The sequence below is a fragment of the Camelus bactrianus genome, chromosome 29 (assembly GCF_048773025.1).
Source record: "Camelus bactrianus isolate YW-2024 breed Bactrian camel chromosome 29, ASM4877302v1, whole genome shotgun sequence".
NCBI classification, from domain to species: Eukaryota; Metazoa; Chordata; class Mammalia; order Artiodactyla; family Camelidae; genus Camelus; species Camelus bactrianus.
In genome coordinates, this window is record NC_133567.1 from 20,087,213 (window position 1) to 20,112,726 (window position 25,514).

Sequence of the window (25,514 nt, forward strand, 5' to 3'; positions counted from 1 at the left end):
TGTTGGAGAGAACTGGGAATCCCGTGTGTACAGCCATGAAACTGGAATGTCAAGTGCTTGCTGTGAGGTTCTGTGTATTATTTTTGTATCTTCTTTCCCACAACTCAATGCCTAACGCAAAGACTTCAGCAATGGGTGCTCCATTGTCTGTTGCTGAATTGAATTAAAAACTTGGCAAGCAAATACTTAGAGCAACTTTTTAAGAAGGCTGAATGATTCTCAGAGGCTTTAAATATATATCAGACCAAATTGGCCTAATAGTTTCAGTTGGCAGGGTTAGTCTATCATAATATGCTTTTGGATTTAAACATTAAGTAATAATTTATAACATTAGTATTATATGAAAAATTAGTAGATCAGTTTATATATTATTACATATAAATACACTTATATATGTAATTACTTACATATAATTTATGTATTTATACAAATAATATATTAATAATATACCATTGTATTAATATTATTAATATAATAAATTTCATTAAAGAATATTTCAAATTTGCTAGCAAGTAGGAAAATGGCTCTACTATCTAAATATTATTAATATTTGGCATATTTTTCAATATCTTGTTTATGCAATATTTTCTATTACATGGTTGTGATCCATGCCTATTTGCAGTTATACACCCTGATTTTTAAATTTCACATATTTAAAATATTTTCCCATTATATTATTTTCACATTCAAAGCATAATTTTAAAAAGCAGAATTCCACTGAATAAATGTGCCATCGTGTACTTATTATATCTTAGGCATTTAGCTTGTTTATCATTTTCTTGCTATTATACTGTGATAACACAAGTACATCTTTGGGCATAAAGCTTTTCCTTTATTTAGTATTTGCTTTTATGAGTCTCAGGAGTATAATCCCTACTGACTTTCTTATCATAGTAAGTCCTGACGGACCAAGAATTGAAATATTGTAATAAACTGAACATCCTGTCAATAGAAAGATAACCAGAAAATGGGTTTAGACTTATAATGGATCCAGGTCCCCATTATGAACTTTGACCACCCAGAGCTGATTGAAGATGCGAAGAAAGAAAGGCTTTAGAAGATTAGGCTGAGAAGCACAAAAGGCATACTGTTTTCTGAAGCCATTCTCTGATATTAAGTATTTCCTTTATTTATTTTTTAATTTTTAATTGAATATAGTTGGTTTACAATATTGTGTTAGTTTCAGGTGTACAATGAAGTGTGTATATATATATAATATATTATATGCTTTCAAATTATTTTCCTTTTATAGGTTATTAAAAGATACGGAACAGAGTTCCCTCTGCTCTGTAGTAAATCTTTGTTGCTTATCTATTTTACGTACAGTAGTTCATTGCTTATTTCTTTGTGTGTTTTGTCATTTAATTTTATAAGCGGAATACTCAGACCCAATATGTGTTAGTCAAATTCACATCTTTTCTTTTTTTTAACTTTTTTTAAATCAACAAAAATATCAAACATTTGAATTGATGAAGGTAGTTCTCACTACATTCATTAATTGCAACCATAGGTTGATACAGTTACAAGAGTTGGGCAAAATTCAATGAAAACATTCAGTGATAATCAATGAGATATATGGAATTTACAATTAAGCATGCTGTATATTTTATCACTATTTGTAAAATGTGTGCTACACATCCTTAACTTATAATGCATATATATAATACATATATATAAATTTTTTGAGAAGCAATTAAATATTTATTAGCACACTACTATGGAAAAGTGAGCAAGTAAAAGCATTTTGACTTCGTATCTTTCTTCCACAGAGAATGATTCCTTTGGTTCCTGAATGTATTCTTTATACATCTATTAATTTATGTTTTAAAATGTGTGGAAGTTTGTGCTATGCCAGGTACTTCTGCTAGGTGTTATCTCATCAGAAATTAATACATTTCTTAAAAGGACTTTTACAGCATAATGGGAAAAAGACAAATAAACAATAATGCCATATGAAACTTACTTTGTAGGAGTAGGAATAGCACAGCCTTGGGAGCAAAATGGGGGCATTAGTTCTGTCTGGGGTAAGAAGACGTCACAAAGGAGCTTACACTTGAGTCATGAATGTTGTAGGAGTTTAATAAGTGGGCTTCAGAAGGATTCCATTCAGGAAGACCGACGTATTCATGGGTGTGAAAAAAAATGACAAGGAAAAATGGAAGAATTCTTTGTGGCTGAAGGGAGAGCTTCTATGAAGGGAAGGAGCAGGAAAGCACGCTGTAAAGATAAAATGAGCTTAGATTCTGAAGGGTTTTCTTTGTTTAAATTCCAAAAAAAAAAAAAAAAAAAAAATCCAAACCAAGAAGTGTGTATTTCTTGTTGTAACCTACTAGAAGCCATTTAAGGTTTTCTTCTTCCTCGTCTCCTTCCGCCTCCTCCTTCTCTTCCTTCTCCTCCTCTTATCCTTCTTCCTCTTTTTAAAGCAAAGGAATGACATTAAAATAACAGCATTCAGTAATGGAGACTGTACGCCAGGCATGTTCCTCGAGCATTTTACATGAGACGTTTTCATGACAGTGCTATGAGACAGTATGGTCATTTTCTTGAATAATATAGAAGAAGAAATAAGGTTTGGAGAAGATAAGTAATTTGTCCAAAGTCACAGCTCGTAAGAAGCCAAATGGAGATACAGACCTGAGTATTGTTGACCGCAGAGTCCAGCCTCTTAACCACTCTGGTCTGTTGCCTCTTCCTAGTAGTATTTTAGAAAGATCACTGTGGAGTCTGGACAGAGGTGGTTTATAGTGGAGAGAGAGTCAGAAGTCAGAGAGCCCATTTGTGAAGCTATTGTAAGCATACAGGACTGAGGTGATGAGGCCAGAACTTGGCAGGGATAACAGAGGCTATGAAAGTAACAGTTGTATGTGTAAGGCCTGGATAAAAAGAAAATTACTGCAATTCTGGGAAAAAAATAAATAAATTCCACTAAAAAGAGTGGAAATTTCCTCATTTGTGGTACCTACCTTTTGGGGACTGTTTATCATATTGGTCTAGAAAAAAGTTACACTTCTCTGATTGGCCTGGGATAATGACATTTCATTCTCCAAATCTTTCTTAATGCAGTCTTTAATCACAGGGTTGTCTTTAATATACAGAAAATCGTATTCATGGAAAATTGTGTTCAGGTCATCTATTCAACACAGTGCTAGGTCCTGGGGTACACAAAGTCGGACAGACTAAAAACATCCCCTTACAAAGCTTTCAGCCAAGAAGGGTTGGGAAGATCAGTACAAAGTAATCACAATGCTGACAAATGGACCCCGTGTCCTTCTAGGTGTGGACAAGGCACCCTGGGAGTCCCCAGGGAGGGGAGAGTGATTCTGGTTGTGGCATATGGGCAAAGTCCAGAGACACTTTCGTGGAGGAAGCTTGCATTTAAGCTGTACAAGAAGGACTTTGGCAGTGGGAATGCATAGCTCGGTGGTAGAGAGCATGCCTTGCAAATACAAGGTCCTGGGTTCAATCCCCAGTACCTCCATTAAAAATAAATAAATGAATAAAACCTAATTACCCACCTCCAGTAAAATCTGGAAGAATATAATTTAAGAAAAAAAAAAGAGGAATTTTGAGCTGAGTGGCCTTGAATTCCAGGTGGAAAGAAGAAAATCATCCAAGACGCTGAGGAAGGCAAGTGTAGGGGGTACTGGGGAGCAGCAAAGAGTGATCCAGGGTGGCGGGGCACAGGAGGTGTGCGTCGGTGAAGAGGGGTGGCAAGGCAGGAGGGGTGGGAGTGCCGCAGAATGCCAAACCCAGCCATTGGGCGGGTTCCAGAGCAGGGCAGTAGGACAAGTACTCTTTAGAAGGAGCGTGAAAGTGAATCCTCTAGATAGAAGAAAAATGTTTCATTGAGAATCACTGGGTTGTAAATACATCTGGGTCCTCACACCCTCCAATATCCACACAGTCTTGATGGCATCCGGCACAGTGCAGATGTGCAGTAAATATTTGTTGAATGAATGAATGAATGACTTCTACCCTTCCCTCAGTATGTATGATGGAGAAGGAGACCTGCTTTTAACCAAGTACTCATCTTCCGGAGAAGAAGCTTAAAGAAGCTTGCTAGCGTGAGCTCTGGAGTCAGAAACAGCTTCTATATGTAAAATAGATAAACAACAAGGTCCTACAGTACAGCACAGGGAACTATATTCAATACCTTGCAATAGCTAATAATGAAAAAGGATATGAAAAGGAATATACATGTGTGTGACTGAATCACTATGCTGTGTACCAGAAATGAACACAGCATTATAAACTGACTACACATCAATTTAAAAAGAAAAGAAAAACAGCTCCACAATTCACTGAGGAGGAATGATCAAATTTATCTCTTGTGGGGCCTCATTTCCTCATTTTAAACTGAGAACAAAATTGAACCTACCTAGTAAGTTTGTGACATTTTAAAAGCCTGGCATAAAAAGCACCGCCAAAGTGAGCTATTATCCGGGCAATGTTAGGGTTCTGGCTTAGCACTCAGAGCTGCTGTCTTAGGCCTCCGGCCCCACTGGACCTATCAAGAGATTATTCTACCTTATCCTCACATCTGTCTTCCCAATATTTTACTTCACTCCCAGAAATGCAGAAAGCAAAGGATCATAAACATAAAAATATCACTTTTCCTTACCCTACCTGATTGAAACCCTTTTCATAAGGCAGGCTTCGCCAGCTGCCTGCTGCCCCCGCCAGCTCTTACAGCCCGCTGCCCAGACCATCTGCTGTGCACCACGGCGAGCCATATGGAACCGAGCCCCCACTTCTTTGGAAATGCCTATCTTGTTTCTTCTGTGTGTTCTTTGTTTGGCTGTACTTCGCTGGTCTCTGGAATGCAGTCACAGTTCCTTTATTTTCCATCCTTGAAAGGAAAGTTAATGACTTAAATTTTATTAGGAGAGCCTTGAGATTGTGCATCTTAACCCTCATGTTCAGTAATGACCAGAAACTTCACTGAAAGCCCTGTGACATTTGTGACACCGGATAAATAATTCAGAAATCACAGTTCTATAATTCTTCCCTACACCTGTCTCTGTTTTCTACAAAGGGAATAATATTACATTGCCTTCCTTCTTTCCTCTGATACTTTAAGCTGCAATTATCTTCTGCCATGCTTAGAACAGCAGGTGTAACCCTGCTGAGATGATTAGTTCTTAACTGTTCAGGTTATTAGCTGCGCAGACAATTATATGCAAACCAAGATATGGTTTGGCTTCTACTGGGATAATCTCAATGAGATTTACAAATATGAAGGAGATTTCTAAGCTCTCCTTGAAACTCATAGCAAAAGTGCTTGTCTCTTGAAAGTAGGAGCTTAAATTGAACCTTAATCAGGTTTCAAAAATAACTTTTGAGGATTTTTGTATAAATAAATATTGGTGTAAGATTACTTATTTAAAAAAATTAATGGAACAGAAAAATAATTTTTCAAATAGAATAGAGGTACAAGGATACAATCTTAGCTGATTTTCAGCAAAATTGTGAAATGAAACAAGTGGATTTTCAGCTGTCTTAACATTCTTGCCAGCCTTCTCAGATTTTGTTCCCACCGTGGCCCCAAGCCACTTACAAAACAAACTTTTTTTCTATCATAAGAAAAAAAAATGTATTAAAACACTAGGACCTTAGTATAAATTAATTAAAAATTGTCAAGCCCCTGAAGATAAAACTGTTACATGCTTTCCAGAGGCATCTCAGAAGAAGAAATAAGCAATTAACCTTCATTCTCACCATAGGATAATTTCCTTCTTCAGTTCTTTTTCTTTTAGGCAGTGATTCTACTTCCATAAAAAACAGAAGCTATTTTCCTTCCAATCTTTTCCAAGATCAACAAACTAGCATTCCTGTTAGCCTCGTCTTTCCCAAAGCACTTACCGTACATTGCCACATACGTACTTTTTTGGGTCCTGCTTAATGAGCTCAGATACAAAGCTCAATTAACTGTGTCTTGTTCTTTGTATGCCCAGTTACAGACACAATGCCTGGGCCACCTAGGTGTGTGACAAATGGATTTGTGCTGATGATCTTGTAAAGTCCCTCACTTACAACGAACAGAAAGCCTTGCATGGACTGAAGATATCTCTGCAGTTAATTGCTCCAAACAAAGTGAAAGGTGATAGGTTTGTGGTTCTCAACATTTTGTGTTTATACACACTTTGAAGTTCTTATATTTCTGGCAGTTCATTTTAAGGGACTAACAAAACAAAACAAGCTTAATAATTCAGTGACAAATATAACCTATAGGTAATATTTTGCAGCCAGGGGTCAGGGCAGGCTCCCTGGGATGACATTGGCAAGGAGGAACTTGAATTCTCCCCTTAACCCACAGAGTCTTCATCAACTTCCCCCTTGCTGCAAGCCACCCCAATAATATACAGTTTAAATCAAAGATGGCTCTGGCTATACAAACCCAGTTTACATTTCTCCTACCTTCACCTTTCAAGCAGATCACCAACCTATTTAGAAATGCGTAGTCACTACTGGTTAATTTTAGATCCAATACTGTCTATTTCATGATGTCTCACCTGCCTCACCCAAGCTCTTTTGTAACTCAAGAGGCATTCCCTTAAACACTCTCCTTTTTTTTTTTTTAAGGGGAAATTTTTTGGGATGAGGGTGGTAATTTGATCTTTTTATTTATTATTATAATTTTTTTAATGGAGGTACTGGGGATTGAACCCATGATCTCGTGCATGCTAAGCATACACTCTACCACTGAGCTGTACCCTCCCCCCAGCACTCTCTTTCTTTGGCACTGATCATGCGCTTACCTTTTACCTGCAGCCAAACGTACCCTTACTCTACACCACACCGCACACAAAATTCAGAGTCTGGCAGACAGCAGTGTATGTAACAGCAGTGATATTTGTAGCAAATATGGAAGAAAAGGTGGGAACCTTGTGGAAGGCCCGCAGCACCTCACTGACTTAACAGCCATGGAAGCTGGGTCAGCAGCTGTGAAGAGGTGTCAACTGGCATGCGAGACTCCCCTCAGAATCAGGGTCCCTTGATTTCCTTCCTTGAACCCTTCATGTCTCCCTTACCCAGGGGCAGATCCAGATTCTGTGGGCTTGCAACTTTTACAATTCAAAATTTCTTCTTTATGAAAAATAATAATAATGGCAAAAGAATCACAGCCAATTACACATTTTAAGAAGCTGAGGCGAGGAGGGAAATAGCTCAGTGGTAGAGTGTGTGCTTAGCATGCATGAGGTCTTGGGTTCAATTCCCAGTACCTCTATTTAAAAAAAAAAAGACAAAGCTGACGTACACCCAAACATCACAAAATCCACAAAGATAAGGTAACTTTTCAAATTAATTAATTGCCCCATACCACTCGATAATAATACATTCCTACTGTTTCTAGCTGCATTTACTCTTTGGTTACTTTTTTTTTGTAACACATGATAAGATTTCTAGGCGTTTCCATTTTACTCAAGCAGTGACCAATTTCAAATACTCTTGGACTGGCAATGCCCATACGTCCTTTGTGGTAGCATATTTTGAGTCTTATGTTATCTTGATCAATGTTGGTATTTCCTATCAAAATAGCAAGAGATTTATGTCTTTTTTCAATGTGTTGATGTAATTTACTTCTCTTTGCTAATTTGATAATCAAATAATCCAAAAGCTTATTCATCACTTCTTTTCAATATGTATCTCTTTATGTTAATTAATTGTGACTCTTGGTAGGATATGAAGGTTTTAAAAATTATAATTAGCTTCTAGATATCAGAATAATTTCTAATCTTTATTGCCTTTGCTTCATATTCCATTAACTTTTATCTGAATTTATGTATATTTATTGATAATGTCATGTAAAGATAATAAAATGGTCTTCATATTTATATAATTCAGGAGACTGTAATTTCTTACCTCTTTTTTGAAACACCTTTCCAAATTACAGTTAAAATGGCATACACAAACTTTATCAACTTTTTAATAAAATTCTTGCTGAAGTTTTTCCTAAGTTTCCAAAAATGTACTTTAGATTCTTGAAGTATTATTGTTCCCATGCTTTAAGTCTTGAATAAATCTATGAGTGTGTTTTTCACATCCAGAGCTGTTAGAGAAACTTTAGTGTTGTTAAAGAAAAATCCAAGTGCCATGTGTCTTTTAACCGTTCCATCTACAAGGAGGTTAAATAAAACAAAAAAGTGCTGGAAAATTGGAAGTAATCAATTTTCCCCCATCAGTGAGATTAAATGAATGAGCTGTGTACTGCACATATTCTGAAATTTTTTTAATATTTTAAAGAGCACTTACAGCCATTTGTCTTCACCACTGCATATGCTAATCAGTATATTAAGTACTTTACATGCCTTACTGCTTTTTTATTTCCATAACCATCCTATTAATTGTGGATATAATGACTATTATTATCTCCATTTTACAGATTAAACAGTAGCTTGAAAGCGTACGTATCTAGCAAAAGACTGAGCCAAAGTCAAGCTCAAAAATTCAAGCTCTGTCCATTGACAGATGATTGGATAAAGAAGCTGTGGTATATTTATACAATGGAATATGACTCAGTCATAAAAAATTGAAATAATGCCATTTGCAGCAACATGGGTAGACCTGGAGATCGTCATTCTAAATGAAGTAAGTCAGACAGAAAAAGAAAAATACCATATGATATCACTTACATGTGGAATCCAAAAAAGACACAAATAAACTTATTTACAAAACAGAAACAGACTCACAATCAGAAAATTAACTTATGGTTACCAGGGGAGGAAGTGGTTAGGAAGGGATAAATTGGGAATTCTAGATGTGCAGTAACTACTATATATAAAATAAACAAGTTTATACTGTATAGCACAAGGAACTATATTTAATATCTTGTAGTAACGTATAATGAAGAATATGAAAAGGAATATATGTATGTACATGTATGACTGAAACATTATGCTATATACATTGGAAACTGATGTAACATTATAAACTGACTATACTTCAATTAAAAAAAAAGAAAAAACAAAAACCAAGCTCTGAATCTGGGAGTCAGGCTCTTAACTATTACAAGATACTGCTTGCTTTGACTGCTGTATTAATGTAAGTGAAAAAAAAAAAAAAAAGAAGATTTAGAAAAGGAAGTATTTGCCCTACAGTACCTGAAACATCCCCATAGCCTTAGCTTGGGCTACATGTGGCAAGAAAAACACATTTAGCAAAGTGGAAGTGGTCAATGTTTTTTCCCACTCCTTGTTATAATGGTTGATTAGATCATGGCAGACATTTTTAGCATCTGAGACCTGCAAAGGAGCACATAGGCTTAAGCTCTTTCACTGTTTTGCTGACTATACAAGGCACAACTTTAGGGTCTTGGTAGGGGGGTGGTATCTTGTCCCCTGACCGACTGTGACACCAGACTGAGCCACAGGTTCCTCATCTATAAAATGTGGAGAACTACACTAAATGGTCTCTGAGGTTTTTTCCCCCAGGTCTAAAATTTTATAAACTTCAATTGCAGTGCCTGTTTATGTAGGAACACAGGGTTCCTGATACCAAAGATACGTATTCATTTTGCTGCAGTCACACTATTTAGGTATGGAGTCATAGTTCCAGGCAGAATATATAGTAGAAGACAAATCAAACTATTCCCTTTTCTCAAATATTATGATTTATTAACTATCCACAAAGTTAAAATGAAGGGGCTTTGAGATTAATATGCTCTATGTATGTATATAAGTCAGGGTATTATGGGAGATAATACCACTAATAATAAAAATAATACTAATGTTCTCACTTGCATCATATGTGGATATATAAGTTCTGTAAATCCAATTTAGAAAGTCAGTCATTATTGAGGCATGTTTACAAGTAAATGTTCCTGACAAAGAATTATAAATGACCCATAAGCTTATGAAAAACTATCAATATTACTGAGAATCAAAGAAGTGAATATTAAAGGAAAGAAATGTAATTTTCTACCCCTTAAACTGATAAAGAGTGAATGAAAGTGTAATTTGGCAATTCTTTCTAAGAGAAAATTTTGTGGCATGTTTGGAATTTTGCATACTCTTTAACCCAGTATAGTTTATCTCCAGAAACTGATCCTAAACAGATAATCACACTGAAAGCTACAAAAAAATTGTTTTTTTTTAAAGACACAAATAAATGGAGAGACAGCTTGTGTTCATGGATTAGAAGACTTAGTATTGTAAAGATATCCATATTACCGAAAAAAATCTACAGATTCAATACCTATCAAATTTCCAATGCTGTTTTTGCAGAAATTGAAAAGCATGCCCTCAAAATAATACGGGATTGAAAAAATCTCCAAGGAGCCAAAATAACCTTTAAAAAAGTGGAAGACTTACACTTCCCAGATTCAAAACTTACTACAAAGCTGCAACAATCAAAACAGTGAGGCACTGGCATAAGGAGAGACAGATAGAGAGTAGAATAGAATTGATAGTTCAGAAGTAGATCCATACATTTATGACCAATTTCTTTTCAACAAGGGTTCCAAGACCATTCAATATGGAAAGGAATGGTCTCTCCAACAAATAGGACTGGGATGACTGGATATCCACATACAAATGGATGAATCTGGACCCCCTACCTCACACCATAATGTAAAAATCAACTCAAAGTAGATCAACACCCTAAATATGACCTAAAGCCATCAGACTCTTTGGAAAAAGGTAAAGGTGAATTTTTATGAACTTGGGTTGGGCAATGTATTCTTAGATATGACCCCCAATGCATAAGCAACAAAATAAATAAAGATAAAAAGACATGTTACTCTTCATCAAAATTAAGAATTTTTGTGGGCCCAAGGATATTGTCAAGAAAGTGGAAAAGACAGTCTACAGAATGTGAGAGAATATTTGCAAATCATGGATCTGGTAAGGGTCTAGCATCCAGAATATATAAAGAAATCTCACAACTCAACAACAAAAAAAAAGACAGACCAAATTTAAAAAATGAGTACAGGACATGAATAAACATTTCTTCAAAGAAGATATACAAATGGCTAGCAAACACACGAAAAGATGCTCAACATCATTGGTCGCTAGAGAAATACAAACTAAAATCACAATTAAGTACCCCTTCACACCCACAAGGAAAGCTATAATTAAACAAAATGTAAAACAATAAGTGTTAGCAAGGATTGGAAGGAATTGGAATTCTTATACACCGCTGGTGGGGACGTAAAATGGTTCAGTCATGATGGAAAACAGTTTGGTGGTTCCTCAAAAAGTTAAACATGGAATTACCATATGACACAATAATTCCACTGCTAGAAATATACCCCAAAGAACTGAAAATAGTTACTCAAACAAATACATGTACACAATATTCATTGCAGCATTATTTCACAACAGCCCAAAGTGAAAACATCCAATTAATGGATGAATGAATGAACAGATGTGGTACATGCATTCAGTGGAATGTTACTCAGTCACAAAAAAAGAATTAATTAGTGATCCATGCTGTAATGAAGTTTAAAAACATGCTAAGTGAAGAAAAAAAAAAAGCTGAGTGAAAGAAGCCAGACACACAGGGTCACATATTGCATGATTTCATTTATAGGAAGTATCCAGAATAGATAAACCCATAGAGGTAGAACACGGATTGGTGATTGTCAGGGGCTGTGGAATAGGGGAATGCATAGGAATTACTTAACAGGATAAGAGGTTTACTTCGGAGTGATGGAAGTGTTTTGGAATTAGCTAGTGGTAGTAATTGCACAACGCTGTGAACATACTAAATGCCACTGAATCCTTCACTTTAAAATAGTCAATTTTATGTTATATGAGTTTCACCCCAAATTATTTTTTAAAGTCAGTAGAGACTATCTTTAAGTAGGGGTCTTATGCATGATTTCTTTTGTCATTTATCTGCATTTAAAGAATTTTAATGATGAACAGAATTGTTTAAATAATTAGGAAAATTTTTTTTTAATTAACCGCCAAGAACCTCACAATTTTAAGCTACACCTTAAGACAGCTGGAAAGAAAATGGCTAAGAAAAATCTAAACATTTTTTTACACACTTTGAGAAAAACATGTCTTTGAAAAACATGTTAAAAGCGTAAGATTTATAATCTTAATCTCTGTTCATTAACAATTAAATTTCTTTTCATGTATTGCTTCCTAGAACCCTTTTAAGCAAAAGAAGAATGGCAGCAGAAAAGTTCATAGAATTATTTTAGCTGGTGTCTTTGGGAGAAAAGAGAGTTGGTGAGAAGGGGTGGGATTACTGAGATGAAAAGGTAAATTCAAATCTCCTTTTATAAAAAAAAAAAACTAAACATTTAGGGAATGAGAACAAAGTCCATTTCACAGCTGGCTTTGTTTTCTCTCCCTTTCCCTGCCTGATAGAGAATTGAGAGAAAGTAAATGCACGGTACTTTTTTTTTTTTTTTTTTTTTGGCTTTAATCATGAAATTATTCCCTGAAGAGTTTAGCTCAAGCAGTTGAGTTTTGGTTTGAAAAAATGAGAGAAGCAATAAAGGAGAAGGATGCACGCTTCTCAGGGCTTCTAATTTCCTTCGGTAATGAGTTTCCTGGTTAAATGTGCATGGAGTTTGTCCTCCTTCCTTATGAGAAAATATGTTTAGAGGCAACTCTTCCAGGAGCCAAGTTTCTTTCTGGTGCTCAGTTTGCTCTGTTGGGGAAAAAATACATACAGTTAATACCAGCCCAACCCTGCATGGGAAATATCTGGAAGAAAGTGGAAGGTGTTGTTGAAAGGAATAATGAATCAGAGCTTTACATTTTTCTTTCTCTGAGCTACTTATAAGAAAGCCATAACTATCTAATAAAATAATTAGATGCTGAAAGAGACAATGATGTCCCGACCGTATGAATCAAAATTTCCTTACGGGCTTGTTAAAACTACAAATAGCAGGTCCAACCCTAGGACCACTGAAATAGAAACGGTAAAATTACTTTAAAAAAACCCCACAAACACACATACATGTACTAAACCAGAGGTCAATGAACTATGACCAGTGGACCAAACCCCACCCACTGCCTGTTTTTGTGAGTAAAGTTTTATTGTCACAGACACTCTCAGTCTGAGGCTGCTTTTGTGCTAAGGTGGTAGAGTATTAGCGGCATAAACTCTACAGCCGGTGAAGCTTAAAATGCTTACTATCTAACCCTTTACTGAAAAAGTTTGCCACCCCTGCTCTGAGCCAGTGCTTCTCGAATTCTAACGTGCATACAAATCATTTAGAGATCATCTGAGAATGAAGGTTCTGATTCAGTGGGTCTGGGGTGAGCCTGAGAGTCTGTGTCTCTCAAATCTCCCAGGTGATGCTGATGCTGCCGAATTGTAGATCATATTTAGCAGCATGACCTAGAGAAGTGGTTCTCAGAATACGGTAAATGCACACTTCCAGCTCCGAGGTAGACTTGCCGACTCAGAATTGCTATGGATCGGACCCAACAATCCATGTTTCCTCAAGCCCTGCAGGTGATTTCTGATGCATAACGAAGTTTGTGAACCACTTGTCTAGATTTTCCTTATGCAATCTAACACCTAATAACCGCTATCTTCAAAGAGCCTGAAGTCATATGTTTATGTTAGACCCCTTAACATGGATCTCCTAACACAGTGTATATTTATTGATCGTAATAATCAAAGGCAAGGAGATCCTCTATGAAATTGTCACTTAAGACCGTATTATTTATTTCTTCCTTGTACATTTAGGATGGCAGTCTCAAGTAAATAAAATTTCAAACTTGTTTTCATTGGTTTATTCTGGTTTCATGAATATTTTACTTTGAGGGAAGTCTTCTGTTTCTGTGGCTGCTCAGAGTAGTTTCAATGCCGTGTCATTTCTAAAGTGATCATCAGAGGGAGCTGGTGTCACAATTCTAATCCTTAAAGATCCAGGGAATTTTTCCTCATTGGCTGAATCAAAGACAGAACGACCTCTTGACTCATCCTTGAGTAAAATGCTACTGTTTGGATGTATAGTTCGCACTGTCTGTGTTATACACAGCTCTTCCTAATGCCAAAACAACTGTCTGATAGACATCGAACTGAGTATAACCTGCTAGCAGTTCTATGCAGTAACTTTCAACATTCACAGACTCCCTAATACACTCAAACAATGTTGACGGTACAGGAGACTACTAAAAACACATACTGTTCTCATTACACAGAGGCTTCTGGGGAGAGCGGGTGTTGGCAGAAGCATTTAAGTAAATAAATCTAACCATATAGAATATGATCCTTCACCAAGAGCAGAGAGGCGCTGAGACTAACAGATGCTTTGGTGAATTTCCTAGAAGTGGCCTTTTGGGTACATGACATGAGTGGTCACAGGAGGAACTAAGCTACGCAGCGCTAAGCTGAATGATGTCCCTTACCATAGCACTAGAAGATGTGTGATCTGTTAATCTAATTGTCCAGTTTGTCAGCAGGAGAGACAGTGTTTACAAAATGCAACAGAAGATATTCCCGGGGTGGAGGACCAGCACACAGATGGCAAGTGGACAATATTAGGAAAATTTCAATGGGTTTTGACTGGCACAGATTTAAGACTTGGCTTTGCTTATCCAGTTACATAAACTCATGTTAATAATACAGTAAAAGGGTTGAGACAAAAGATACTGTATTCGTCCTCCCAAGTGACACTTTTCCTGACCAAGGAAACCACTTCATGGCCCATTTTATACAATATGGGCCAAATACTTAGTGCAATGGGGACTCAATAAATGTTTGCTGATGGATGAAGGGACAGATGGAGGACTGACTGGCTGACTGGATTGATGGGCTAAAGAGATAATCGGGGTCTGATGAGGGTGTTATCGGTGGGAATAAAAGCAAAAGACAAACTAGAGAAACACTGCATAGCTAAACTCTCAGGGTTTGATAATTATTTGGATATAGGGACATTGAAGTCCGTGGATACAAAAATGACTGTTGACTGAGGGATGATAAGGTCTTGAGTGCTAATAAATTAGAAAGCTAACTGAGCTTGGGTGGTGAGAGGTCAGAGATGTGTTTAACTTTAGACTGAGTTGGAGGTGCTACACCATCTAGGGCGAGATAAAGAAGTAGCTGTTGATACGGCAACTTTAAGGTTTGGAAGAGAGGTTTGGACTAGAAATAGAGCTTGGAGTTATCTTTATAGAGATGTTACGCTATCTTAGATATATGATAAGAAGAACTCATATTCAACCACAAATGAACTGATCCACTCAACAGCATTTATCCAAGATGCAACACGTTCTCTACTCTGGGCCACAGGCTGAGCTGTAGAATAGCCAACATTTGGGGAGTACTTATTCTGTGACAGGCACTGGCTGGTGCTGAGATTGGAATAGTGAATTTTGATGAAACTTAGATCCTAGTGGGGAGAGATGGAAAATAAATTAATAAGTGAAATATACACTGTTAGATTGAGATATGGAGAAAAAGTAAGGCTGGAGAGCAAGATAGGGAATGTTAGAGTTAGGGGCTTTCAGTTTTAAATAGTGTGATCAGGGAAGGCCTCACTGAGAAAATAACATTTGCACAAAGACCAGATGCAGGTAACAGAGCAAGGCTATAGGAAACAAATGTTCCAGGCAGAGTAGCAAGTAGCAGCTGGAACAGTAAGTGCAAAGGCCCTGGGGTGGGAACATGCCTGGAGCACTGGAAGAATGACAAGAAGGCCAGTGTTTCTGCAGCAAACTAAGCAGGGGTAGAGTAGAAGGAGGTGAGGTCAGGGAGGTACCAGGGACCAGTGAAAGTGACTTTGACTTTCATTAAGCATGAGATGTGAACCTGCTGGAAGGATTTTAGTGAAGGAGTGACATCCAATTTATATTCTAATAGTATCACTTCGGTTTCCATTGGGCAAAAAGAAAACTAAAGGGGCAAGAACAGAAGCAGTTAGAAGGTTGATACAGGTAAGACATGATGGTGGCTCAGGCTACGTTAATAATAGTGGAGGCAGAAGCCAGAGGTTGCATTCTGAATATATTTTGAAAGTAGAACCAATAAGACTTAATGATTAATTGATTGCAGGGTGTAAGAGAGAAAGGGGAATAAAAGCTGACTTCAGCGTTTTTTTGCCCTGAGCTGTGGGGAGCATGGTGCTATCACTGGCTGAGCTGGAAAAGACCTGAGATGGAGTTTGTTGGAGGAAGCAAGGATCAAGAGTTTTGTTTGGACAAGTAAACTGCGAGATCCCACTAAATAACCAAGTGGAGTTAAGGAGGACGCTGTTTTATACGTGAGTCTGGAGTTCAGGACAGAATTCTAAGCAGGAGCTATAGATGTGGGAGTTGTCTTGTGCAGATGGTGTTGGCAACCTAAAGTGGATGAAATCACTGAAGGAATGAGTGTGAACAGAGAGGAAAAAGAGCTCAAAGGCTTCAGCCTTGGTACATTCAATATTTAGAATCAGAAAAAACTCCAGGAACTAGAAAAGGAGAGGACATCAGGGAGGTTATACTAACGGGAAACACAGATGGAAATAAGTGTAAGTGTGTTTGTACTCATTACAGAGAGGGGTTCAAAAGACAGAGAGAGGTGTCAAGTTTATTGAAGTAGTGAGAGGTCAAGAAAGATCTGATAGAGAAGGACCCACTGGAAATGGGGTGAGGATGCTCCAGACTGAGACCAATGAGATTAACAAATCCAGCTTACTGTGGTTGAGGGGTCAGCAGCAATGACTTTGGAGCCAGAGTGCCTGGATTTGAATCCTAGCTATGCTGCTTACTAGCTGTGTGACATTGGTCAGATCACTTAACCTCTCTGGGCCTCAATTACCTCATCTATAAAATACAGATGGTAATGGTATATACATCATACGGTTGTTATGAGGATTAAATAATTTAATATTTATAAAATTCTTAGATTATATAACATGATATGTGCTATAGAGAAGTGTTTGGATTTGGCAGTTGCCTGAATGATCATCAATGATTTTGGAGAGAAGAGGTTCTATTGGGCTGATGGAGTAGAAGTTATCTACTTAGAGGCGAAGGAGGAAGTGGGTATGGAAAAGACAGAGAACAGTCGAGCCCTTGATCCGACAATAGTTCCGAAATAGATATTCACATCAATTTAATGGAGAAAGACCCCTGTGATGTTTCCAGGTACACCAAGATGCCTGTATTCAAAACTCATCATCTACTTGGTTGTTATTATATGAAATTTCCTGAATTTGACCATTTTTAGACTACAAATATGGCAGTTTCGTATGATTCAACCCAATATTCAAAAATATGATGTGTTAGATTTCTTACTGACTAGAAGTCAGATTCTCAAGTCCTTTGCATCAACTATCAACCCTCAGTCTATAGAGAATATCTGAGGCAAAAAAACTGCTAAGAATGCTTTGTGGTTCACAAAACTCATAGATGAAGGATAAACAAAATTGACAAATTATTCATTTCATTTTTAGTGTTTGTTAATAATTTATGCTTTCTGTAAAGCATAATAATTTCTATAATACAGTATGAGCAATAAGCAGCTTTCTTTTGTTAGGTTTCCACAAATACTCTGAAAATAAAAATCTTGCTGTAGATCTCTCAGTTTTTAATCTATTTTTGACAATGAAATAGCTATAGTAGAATGAAACAAAGGTAATCCATCTGCTAAAGGCATCATTGAGTGAAAGCAACTTCAGTGAACTTGATTATTTTGGACCTTACTTCTGGCTTCAGTAAATTTTTCTCAGATTTAATTGCTTTGAGGCCAATGATGAAGGGCATGTAAAATGCAATTAACAGATAAAACATATCTCTTGTGATTTGATATTAAACCGAGGTGATGGAGTGTGACATTAAAAAATGGTATCAGAGGTCCACATTTTACTTTAATTATATCAATTTCAGACTCTGGAATGCTGCAGTCTCATACATGCTTAATTAAATTATGTCAGAACCAAAACTTGTAGGTCAAAAATTTTTTGGAGGAAGTTTCAGAGTCAGGGAAGAGCAATTCTTCGCCTTTCTGGCTACTGAACCAGAATAAACTCTTTAAGTTTTATCTTGAAAATTTGTGGTCATGATGTGAATGGAATTCAAAGCCCCTAAGACTCATGACATCATTTGCCACATACTTAAGGCTCATGGAAAGGAAAGTGGTCTGTAATAGTTCCACATCTCCGCCCCCCATAGTTAGTTTCAGACCGATACATTTTTTTGAAGATGTAAAAAACAAACCACAGAGACTAATACCACTTTTTTAACAATTAAAGAATTAACCCATTTTTCCCCCAAAGAAAAAATTTAAAGCTCTAATTATATCCATTTTATAGATAAGAAACTAGAGCTTTAAGATGCGAATGCTGAGACTGTAAATTGCTGCTTGTACAGTTGATGTCCAGGCTCACCTGTAACATACCACGCACTGAATTCCTAGTCTATGCGTTCCTTTCAGTGGATTAGATTGATATGCAGGAATTACATTTTTTCTTCCCTGCCCTTCCTTTTGTTAATAGTCATGCTCTTTCTGCCCCTCTAGTGCTCATGTCCTGCCCTCTTCTCCACTTTACCCTTTTCCTAAGAGGCATCCAATGATAAAAGTTCAAGTGCAAGTCATTGCAGGAGTCTGCAGTCTTCATTCGGGGGACCTTAGTCAGATTGTAGTACTAAGTAAGTCTTCAGGGCATGTCGGTTACATAGATCCTGAAGAAGGTATTTGAGACCACAGAGAATGTCAGCTATGGACAGTTTGAGGTAGATCAGTTATTTGCTGGGGTCTAAGCCTGTGCTTTTGGAACATTTTAAGATGAGGTTAAAAACCTTGAGAACAAAATAAAACTTATATTTTATATTGGTTCAGTGTATTTACTTGGTTAGCAAATAGATTAGGTAATTCTATTCATAATAATAGTTCCCATTCACTGGATAACATGTGCTATATTTACATATGTAGTATCCATCCATATATATGTGATATAGTTCCCATTTAAATGGGTATTAGGATCCTTCTTTAAAGGTGAGACAACAGGGGGGAGGGTATAGCTCAGTGGTAGAGTGTGTGCTTAGCATGTACAAGGTCCTGGGTTCAATCTCCAGCACCTCCATTAAAAATACATATATATAAGTAAGTAAACCTAATTACCATGCCCCTCGCCCCGCAAAAAGATGAGAAAACAGAGGAAGTGACTTGCTCAAGATCATACAACTAATATGTGGCAGAGCTGAAATTCAAACTCTCTTCCCTCTGGCTCCAAACTCCACCCTTTTTCCACCCCACCATGTAGTCTCCAAAAGGGGCCTTCAGATATTTCTTATCACACTTGTGGTTGTTAGTGTGACCTTGTGAAGTGGAAGATCAAAGTTATTGTGTGGTCCCCTCAAAATCCATTTCCCTAATTGCTGAACTCAACCAACTCTGGCTGCACCCAGCTGTCAGGTTAACCCTGAAGAAGTAAAAACTTTCAAGTTAGATACCCTGTAATGAATTAAAATACTAAGAGGACTCTTTCCTAAGCCAGGATTAGTAACAGATGTAGAATTTCACTGAACCCCTTACTGTTTTTGCCCCTGAGACATGTAAGATATTTCCAACTTCTTTTTTAAATTTATTTTTATTTAAAAAATGTTTTTAATTTTTATTTTAAAATTTACTTTTAGGTTGTTGTTTTGTTTTGTAGGGGACGTAATTAGGTCTATTTAATTATTTTTTCTTTAATGGAAGTAGCGGGGATTGAACCCAAGACCTCATGCACGCTTCGCATGCACTCTACCACTTGAGCTATACCCTCCCCCTCCAGTTCTTTCACTAACGTTCATATTTTCTTTTTAACAGTAAACATTCGCAATTAAAGCCCAACACCAGGAAGAGAAGAAAGCACAAATCCTATGTGTACAGCTTGGTGAACTATCACAACACGAAAGACCCATGTAATCATCTTCCAGGTAAAAAGCTTTGCCAGCACCCTGAAGCCCCCCACTCCCTACCCACTGGCTCCTCCTTCTCTCCTTCCCAAAAGGAATCATTGTCTTGGCTTCTAACATCATGGATTAGTTTACCTATTTTTGGATTTTTTAATAAGCAGAATATTCATGCTTTTAATCTCTGTGTGGTTTTTTCATTCAACATTATGTATGGAATTCGTCCAAGTGGTTAAAATTAGCCATAAATCTTTCATTTTCCCTGCTGAATGCTGTTCCATTGTATGAACAAACCACACTAACAAATCCATTCTCCTGTTTGAACATTTGAGTTCTTTCCATTCTGGGGACCATTACATACAACATTACCACGAACATTTTTGTATGTCTCTTGGTGTAAATGTTCAGCTGTAGTAGAGAATCCCAGATTCCCGAAGCGGTTGTACTAATTCACAATCTCAGTTTAGTCTTCATTTCAGTTTAATCTCAGTTTAGTCTTGATTTTTGATGTTGGTTAATGCGGTTGGGAGCTCAGAGGAAGCATCTCCTCAGTCCAAGCCAGCACAGAGATTTTATTTATTCCACCCGGGATGACTCAGCTGTCTTCCTGGACTCCTGTCATTACTGCAAGTGTTAGCGCTCTAGCTGGAATTGTTTTCTGAAATATGCTGTGAACTGAGACAAAGAAATAATGTATGGCAGGGCACCAGTGTGATGATCTCATGTGTGAGTAACCTCTGCAAAACCATCTTTATATTGTTGATTTTTTTGGCCTGAAGAGCTCAGTATCAAAGGATACCATTCAGAAGGTTGGAGGCATATTAAACCTGGACACTGTGCTGTGGTCATTTACAGCAAAAATGAACACTGACGACTCCCTAAGGTATCTTATGGTTATCATAGCATTTGGATGGAAGTACTAAAGATGCCAGAACTTCTGCAATGCACCACTCTAAAAGGCAGTGTTAACTGAACTGCCAGCAGGTGCCTGAAACTCCTGACCTGTTTCTTTTAAGTAGATCAAATCCTTTTATGAAAGTTCCTTATAAATCCCAATAATCTTATTTCAGAAATTCTTGTAAACTACTCTTTACTTAGTTAAGAGAAAAGCTCTGAGAGATGGTCATTTACCTTAGATAATCCTGGATGCCAAAGACAATCCCGGAAATATGTTTGCAAAATAAAACAGATCTATTACTTTCACTTGTCTTTGGAACGTTCGATGAGAATGTGGAGAAGAGAGAATGATATTCTTTTTGTAAGTAATAGACATGTGTCCATAATTTTTCCCTTTTGCTGATGGTAAGGAGAAACTGAACAAGCAAGTTAAACTTGCAGCCTTCAAAGAGAATCTCTCCTCCTTGCCTCCAAGGCAGTAAGTAGTGAAGAAGAAACTGGAGTCTTGTCCTACAAAATGAGGGACAGTTGCCACCAGCTGAGTAAAGATGAAAGCAAGAGGAAACCCGTCACATTCTTCACAAGACTTAGTGTCTCTATTCATGGTTACCAGAAGGTGATCAGTGAAAGGTTTGCTGAATTCTGAAGTGATTTTTATTTTGTTTCCAATTGTGACTTATATCCCCACCTGCTTTCAAATGAATTATTAGGCAGTTATGATTTTCTGTTCCGTAATGAAGCCAAACTTCTGTTTCTGTAAATATGTCTCAGAAATGATTATGTCGACCAAAACCCAAAATACAATACAGTGGAAAGTTAGTCAATTTGAAAAAAAAAATTTTTCATATAGTGAGTGACATAAAGTAACATTCAAAGGGGCATGAGTAATGACATCTTTTCCTGTCTTCAGAAACTGGCCCTACTCTAGAATAGTAGACAAGAAGGGAGTTCCAGGATCTATTTCGGTTTCATGGGTTGGTTGCAACACTGGTTTGGGTCTGTGGCTTCTCAGAGGATTTCATTATTTACCTCTTTCTGTCTTTCTTGACTGACTGGAGTTTCTGTTACTCTGTATGATGTACTGATAATATAGCTGCAGAAGTGATAATATTTTATACAGTGTAAAAATACAGTCGTAACAGAGCCATCTTCTTCCCCTAAAAACCACGTATCATTCCCACTGAGAGACAAAAGTATCGGAGGATGTGTGGTAAAATCTTTAAGCCTTGCCTCTGAGTCTCTTCTCTCAAAAGATGATGTCAATGACACAAGAAAGGGAACACAGAAGGATTTTCTGGTCCTCATGCAGCCTGGCTGAGGTGGTGGAGAATCCCTGTTGTGACTCGCCTACTGGCAGATTTTATCAGGCAAGTTGAGTGTCTCAGCACGCAACACAACCTTAGAGACAGCCAAGTGTCATTTTAGTCCCAGGTTCACAGTGATGAACTTACTGTAAAACACAGGTGGAGTCGGGTAGTGATGTGTATTGCTTCATGACCTCTGACCCAGTATGTCTCAGACAAGATCTTTCTAATCAGAGTAAGGTTTCCTTCAGGTGGATTTGTGGCATTTGGCACGTTGATTTTAAATAGGATGTATTCAGACAGTATACTGACCTTATTCTTGCCGAAGAGGTGACCTGTTGAAAGAAATGAACAATCAAACATCCAGTTTGCAGAAACAATTGAAAACCATTAGAACTACAGAAGCCACCCTCCTCCCTCAAAAAAAAAAAAAAAAAAAGACTGTGTGGTATGTTCTTGGAAAACTCACTTAATGTTATAAAGATAAAGTGAATTTATCTGATATTTTCAAAGACTATTAATACCAGAGAGTTTTCAGAATGTATGGAACTGAAACAGAAAAATTTTAGCAAATATTTGTTAAATGAAAAAACAAAAACAAAAACCCTGTAGTTCCTTGGCTGGTGTAAGCTTAAGTGACAAACTCCTAGAAGAGGAGGACTGCATTCTGTCCCACATAATTGGTAGGTGGTCTGGAAAGGCAGGTTGACTTGAATCCGAGGACTCTGTCATGTGTGGACAGCCCTGTTCGCCTTTCGTTTGTGGGTAAGCAGAGCAGTCCACGCATGATGTATTGGTGTGATGTTGTGTGAGAAGGGAAAACCGGACTATGTCCCACAGCCTTTCTTGCCCCTGTGAGGCAAACTTCAGGTTTTACTTTAGATGATACTAGAGTCCCATGATAATGTCATCCTTGAAACGTAGGCTTTGGAACTGCCTGACATGTAAGAATGAAACTTCACAACTCTTCATCCACCATCGTTCACTCTGAGATACGTGGAGAGAAAGAGAGCATTGTTCATAATGACACCAGGACAGCAGCATCACCCAGACCTGTCCCAGGCTAACCAGGACCCATAGGCACTGTATCTTGCACTATTGAAAAAACAGCGTGTTCAGTCTGCTAACCTATCAGGGCAGAAAGACCATTAGGAACCCCAACTTTGTCCCAAGATATTAACTACATATTTTGAGGCTGTCAGGTGACAAGATTTGAGATTTGTGCCACAGATATTCTTTATCTCATCTACTCAAATAGACCCAAACCAAGATCATGGCTACCCTCCATTGTAACACCCACTCAACTCCCAGGTGCTATATGAAATTACAGCATTTAACCAATCTAAACAAACAGAATGTGGTTCAGTCACAATGAATGGAATTCAAATTGGTTTTCCATGATTAACAGTGAGTCACTTACTTGAGAAACTATTGCTGTGAAAGGAGAAATTCAGGAACACAAGAGTCAAGACAGCATGGGGAGAACGTGTGGGAGAGTAAAACAAACCTTTCACTACACGCTATTGAATTTATATCTTTAAGTCTGGTCAAGGAAGGAGTGAGCAGGTGAACAAAAGGTGCCCAGAGTGTCTATGAGTAGATAAGCAGAAAGTATCCATCCTGCCCCTTGGCTCCTTTAAAGGAGGGCACAGAAGCCCTGGCTGCTGATTTTGCAGTGCTGTGAATGCCTCTGAAGGAACAGAGTAGCCCTTCCCACCACCAACTTAAGCAGACCAAAGATAGGAAAGTTCCTTCAGTTGGTTTTAGGTCGGTTATTAAATTCTGATAGCTCTCCTTAAAAGTTAATTCAGGTAAAAGGAAGCAATGGGCCCAACCCATCAGGATGACTAGCTCAGAAGCAAAATATTTTGTATATTTGATTTGAAAAATCATTAATTCTGGTGGGGAAAAAAATAAATGAAAAGAAATGATCAAATGGTGTTAATCAATTGCAGAATAGCACATGGGATGGAAAAACGGGAAGTAGAATCTGCAAGAAAAGAAATTCTTCCAGTGGAAAAATCTGACCTGAGACCTGGAGGGGTTTTTTTGTTTTTGCAAGTTCTAGAGGGCAAAGATACCCTTTATACATTTGGCTGTGTGTTGGGGACTGTTCATATCATGAACAGACTGCTTGTAATATAATGCATATTAGGAGTGGCAATTTGCTTGGAGATGGGCTTAAGGAGGTTGGGGTTGCTAAGACAGTTGTTCTGAGGCCATGTGGCTTGTTAAGCTCAGTGATTTCACTGTGATTTTGTATTTACTGGCGTAGCTTTGCAAGTATCCTCCCATTCTATTTCAAGATGCCCCTGTAGGTCTTGTTAAAAGTTTTTAGACTTGGGACACTTTGAGCACTGCCCATGTGAAGCATGAAAGGGTTAGGCAAAACTACAGCTTTCTGCAATCTGTTGCCAAGAGCTAATGACAAAAGTGATGCCCAATAATACATAAGAGTGGACAAGAAGAAGACCTACGTAAGTAAGGAAATGGATGGATCTTCCACTGAGATGAGCCATCATGCCGTCTGTCTTATTTTGAAACTGATCACTTTTTATTGTTGCAACTTTTGCGATGTCTCATTTGCCCTCTGGCTACCCTCTGGGCCAGTTAGTTTAGCAAGCACATAGTTACAGAGGGTTATTTAGGCACCTGAAACATTTTAATGGTTAGCGATGGCAGTCATGTTGTGTAAGAATCAAACTGCTTTAAGGAAAAGGACAAAGTTCATAAAATAACTCAATTTTTATAAGTCCTTTAATGAAAAATAATCGTATTACCCAAAACAAAACAACCTTCCATTGATGGATGCTGGTTACTGTCAGTTCCTTGTGGCGGGATTCACTGAAGGATTTAGAACTTAGTGTTCAGGGTGTGCCTTGAGCTTTGTGGCTCCCTGACCTTGTTCTTATCTGGAATATTTTACTGCATTAGATACCTGACAAGAAGCAGATCCGTGCTCTGTCTACTTACTTGGATTTTCTTTTGGAGCTGATTCAAAGTGGGATTTCCTTAAGGATTACTTGGCTTTAAGCTGGATATGCAAAGCACGTCTAAAGCAAGACAAGCCAGAAGGAGTCAGAGTAAAAAAACTTGTCAAAACTACAGTAAGGTATCATCTCACACCGGTCAGAATGGCCATCATTAAAGTCCATAAATGATAAGTGCTGGAGAGATTGTGGAGAAAAGGGAACCCTCCTACACTGTTGGTGGGAATGTAGTTTGGTGCAACCATTATGGAAAACAGTATGGAGATTCCTTAAAAAAAACTAAAAATAGACTTACCCTATGATCCAGCAATCCCTCTCCCAGGCATATACCCAGAGGAAGCTCTAATTAAGAAAGACACATGCACCCCAATGTTCATACAAGCACTATTTACAATAGTCAAGACACAAAAGCAACCTAAATGTCCATTAACAGATGATTGGATAAATAAGATATTTTAAATATATATAATGGAATACTACTCAGCCATAAAAAAGAATGAAATAACGCCATTTGCAGCAACATGGATGGA

The 25,514-nt window shown here is 37.6% G+C and overlaps 1 long non-coding RNA gene across 1 annotated transcript in view; it reads left to right on the forward strand.

Moving 5' to 3' along the window:
- The window catches only part of LOC141575574 (uncharacterized), a 70,055-nt gene that overhangs the window by 42,786 nt on the left and 1,755 nt on the right, over positions 1-25,514 (forward strand). Inside the window, exon 2 of the long non-coding RNA XR_012503223.1 lies at positions 19,708-19,817. This is a non-coding gene — a long non-coding RNA (uncharacterized LOC141575574). The remainder of the gene's footprint in view (positions 1-19,707; positions 19,818-25,514) is intronic.